The sequence below is a fragment of the Poecilia latipinna genome, unplaced genomic scaffold (genome assembly GCF_001443285.1).
Source record: "Poecilia latipinna isolate Pla-1442-1.1 unplaced genomic scaffold, P_latipinna-1.0 Scaffold1005, whole genome shotgun sequence".
Lineage (NCBI taxonomy): Eukaryota > Metazoa > Chordata > Actinopteri > Cyprinodontiformes > Poeciliidae > Poecilia > Poecilia latipinna.
The window spans coordinates 220,853-225,201 of NW_015113621.1; the positions used below are offsets into that span (position 1 = coordinate 220,853).

Consider the following 4,349-nt stretch of genomic DNA (forward strand, 5'->3'; position numbering starts at 1 on the left):
ANATGTTCCTTTTAATTGAAACAGTACAAACTGTAGCTTACATGGATTTATAAAGTAAATAAAGTGCACCAAGTACCTGCTCTGAATAGTTTGATACCTTTTTAACCTTGATCACTCTAAGCCTGATGACCTAATTACTCTCCCGGCGAAGCAAGCAGTGAGTGAGCAAGATGACATGGATGTTACGATACTTGCGGATGAATATCGATTTTTTTCCTAGGAAAGAAAATATCGATATATATTGCGATATCGATATTATCCTACAGCCCTAATGCTAGGTTACATAATGGCGGGGCTTTGTTTCCATGGTTACTACTAATGGTTAGACGTGCGTAACTTCTACATAATGCAATATTTGACATCTTTGTAATCACCTTACTTATAAAGCATATGAACATTAATTTTCTCACCTTGTAAAAAGCGCGGTCACACCGAGGGCTGCCAGTCATTATGAATGACGGCTGCTTTCCATCTTTCCTCGTTAAAAGTTATGCAATACAATGACAAGTTTTGTTTTCAGCCGACCGCGCAGCACCCTGTGACCATTTTTAAAAGTGAAATCACCTTAATAAAAGCGATATTAGGCCACCACATGTGCTTTTTTTGACAGGCGTTACAGTTATTTTTGACGTCCATCATGGCGGACCGGGCGGAGTTTCGAAGAGAGTGATGTCACGTGCAAAGCCCGCCATGGCTTTTTTATGTGGCCCTCTAGATTTTAGACTAAACAGTAAGTGTGCTTAAATATTATGTTATCAATTTAGTCAATGTAGTTTCTATCTGTTTACTGTCAAATTATATCAATCAGTCCCTTCAGTTCCTTGAGAATTATTGTGGAAATCCATGCAAAAAATCAACAAATCCTCGCACTTTTTTGCGCTAATGTAATTGGGAGTTAATTGCAGATTTTTCTCAGAAATTGTCAAAAACTTTCTTACTTGAACTAAATAGCTACCACAGCCTAAATTGATGGCAGATTATAGTCCAAGACCTATACAGCGAGTAATAAAAAGTTGCATTTACCTCCACAAGTGCAAATATCGCAAATATTTCCAAATTAGTACCACAAACACTTTGATTTTTATTGCAAAAAATCACAAAAGGAATCACATGGTCCTGAAGGGACCGAAAAGACGTTCAATAATATTTAATTTTAGCAATTGATTAATATATTAACAGTTTGTGAACAGGTTTTATCAATACATTGTGCCACAACTGGCCCTTTAAGAGCATTCATGATCCTGATTTGGCCCAAAACGAAAATGAGTTTGACACTCCTCATCTATAGGAACACAGTTTGCAAAAGGAGTTATGTAGCCACTTCATATTTAGAGCAAATACATTTACTTTGGTTATCTAAACATTAGCAGAAACTATATTACTGCAGGGTTGTTGTTTTTTTTTTCTCAGTAATCTTCTATAGGCTAACACAATCTTCCAGAGTTGGTTTGTACTAGAAAGCAATTAAAAAGAGCTTTCAGTTGGACATTAGCATCATCCCAATCTCATCTCCTAAGTTGGCAGGCTCGGAGTGAAGGCACCCGGCCGATACGACTTCTCGTGGCCCTCGGCTGTCACTGATAACAACTGTATCTCATTATCCCCTGTGTGTCGGGGCCACGGAGGTAGTGGCAACCGTAAACACCATCCTCCTATCCCACCACAAAGGCCTGTACGCCGACAAAAGGCGCTCACTGAGCCTTGAACCCAAGCCAATTTCTCTGTTCTTGTTGCCATGCACAGCAGATGTCTGAGAGAGTCTATGGAAGGTTACTAGGTTCTTTTAAACCTAGTAAACATGGAGCTGGTGTCTTAAGGCATCTATAATCTGAAGCAAGTAGAGGCATTTTGGTTTTTTGCCGTTTGTTTTGTAAAAACGTTTTCAAGCAGGAATCACAGAAGCCAGTAAAAAGACAACAGAAATGTGCAGGAAGATTTGTGGAGTTTGCTCTGTAAGGCATTCAACTTAAACTGGACAAATTTTAGTTTAAGTGAAAATATAGAGTGAATACAATGTAATGTGATTAAAATAGAAAATTTATTTTTAATTATTCTCTCAGTAGGTTTGATGAATAATTTCTTTTTTTTTTTTGTTTGTTTTTACAATTATTTAAATAGAAAATGAAATTCCCCTGCTTGATGTGATGAAACAAGATGGTGGAACTGCAATATTTTTCTTGTTTTAATTTATTTGTTCATAATATTCTCTAGAATGATTGTGGCAACAAGATTTTTAGTTACAGTCTATATTTTTCTTTCCATTATACTATTCTTTCCCCCAATTTTTTTATTCTTCCTCCTCCTACTTATTGTAATTAAGCATTCTTACTTGATTAATTTAGATATTTTTCTGTCTTTTTAATTATTTAAACTATCCAACAGAACCACACTTGCAATTAGTAGCAAAAGCAACCTTAATAAATCCTTTTTTTTACCAGAATTTTTTTTTGTTTATTATTATAGAGCTTGCAAACCTCTAGAGTTTAGTTACACATATTTTAATTAGGCTTTAATTTACCTTATCTGCACAAAGGTGACTCACGCAAACAATCACCAAAGGAAATTCATGTTACGGACAGTTGCAATCAACAACTTGTGTCATAATTATTTTTTTTTTAAAGTAAAAGAAATAAATCATTACCAAGTGCAGTACCTTTGCTTTTATTAGAAAATCATATAGATTAAATGTTAATCATAGCTAGCTTCATACCAGTGTGTTTCTGCCAACATGCCAGATGGACCATTAATGAGAATAGCACGAGGATCTTAGTCTATACACGGATATGGAGATGCAACAACAAGCATAACACCACACTTGGCTTCCAAAAACTGTTATTTATTTAGACAAAAATAGTAAGAGATGATCATTGCACACATGCACATGTTTTTTTTTTTTCCTTCTTTCCCGAAGTCAAAGAGTATGCGCTAAAAATGTGTGCTATCTCTGCAATGTTGGATGAAAGCCTGTTTTCGGATGTTTTCACAGAGTGGGCTGCCACGAGAGACTTGGAGAAATTGGAGGCAACACCTGTCACACACACTCAGCATCAGATATTAACATCCGTCTCTTTTGCAGGTCTGCGAGGAAGAATAATTGCTCTTGTTTAAAAACCTGCCTATTAGCGCTAACCAGGTTATACGCCGGACATCTGTCTGAGAGTCGACAGGCGTAATTGACTTCCATCATATCCCGGTCGTCTGAACGGAAAAGCGGGTCGGGACGGCGAGCGTTGCGTCGGTTTGCTTTGGCTTCATCACGTGGAATTGTGCGAGATGAAAACGGCACACATATGCCCGAGCGTGGAGCTCAGTGGCATGTTATTGGCACGGTGTTTTCATCAGGTCTGATAACATATGTTTGGAACTCAGGAGGCTCTGGGCAGGGGGGAATAGCGCTGTGTTTGAAGTCAAACCGTCGCATTAAGCAGAGAGAAGCGGCACAGTTGTGTGGAGATGCTCTCTTGTTCAAAGGGATGGGAAAGGAACAGCTCCGGGGAGCGTCCAACATCAAGAGCTGACCCCGGCACCGTTTCCTCGCTACCTTCTGCCTCGCATCCCACAGCCGTATGCTGCGATTCCCAAAGACCGGCAGGCCCGTGCCATCTGGCCTCACATCGGATTCCCCGGACACATATTGGGAATCCAAAGTATGCCACCTCCCTGCCTTTCCCTTCCCTCTGTGCTCTCTCCCTCTGGGTCGTCTCTGCACCTCCACTTCATCCCTGCTTGAGTGCTGGCTCGAGTGGAAGGGGTCGGCTCTCCAAGCAATCCCAGTTGCCCTTTTCCTCTATAATCCTCTCGTGATGGGATCCAGGAGGAGCCCTTTAAATTCGGAGGGAAACGGTCAATACTTTTAGAGATGAAGGAAAATCCCCAGAGAGTTATCCACCAAGGCCTTAAAGTTGATTTTGGCTTAACCGCCGCTCATTAAACAGCATTCACTTCTCATTTTCATTAAAAAGTCAAGATGTAGCATCACAATGTAGCACGAACTTTGAAAAGACTTTTTTACTCTGCTGCCCACTTCCAATAGGCTGCTTAATTTTATCCTGTAAGCTACATAAATCAATACTTTAGCCAAAGTAAAGCATTAATCTAGTCTCCAAATAATCATTCTTCCTGATAGTGTAAACCTTGGGTGCCCAAGGTGCGGCTCCGGTCCCATTTGAGGCTCTATGACAGATTTTGGGTGGCCTAAATGGAGCAAATCTGTCCTGCAACCTGAGGTGGTTGGTGCAGGTGGAAACGTTTTCAACGCATTTTACAGATAAAGAAAACATTAGGTACATTTATTAAAGTTTTTCATTCATCTTAATTTTGGAGTAACTAGGTCAATATTGGTGGCTCCA

The 4,349-nt window shown here is 39.6% G+C and overlaps 1 long non-coding RNA gene across 1 annotated transcript; it reads left to right on the top strand.

The window, feature by feature from the left end:
• Window positions 1-641: 641 nt before the first annotated feature.
• On the top strand, window positions 642-4,090 carry LOC106958664 (uncharacterized). The gene is made up of 2 exons (XR_001427192.1): window positions 642-730; window positions 3,077-4,090. It is a non-coding gene; the product is annotated as an uncharacterized LOC106958664 (long non-coding RNA).
• The last annotated feature ends 259 nt before the right edge of the window (window positions 4,091-4,349 follow it).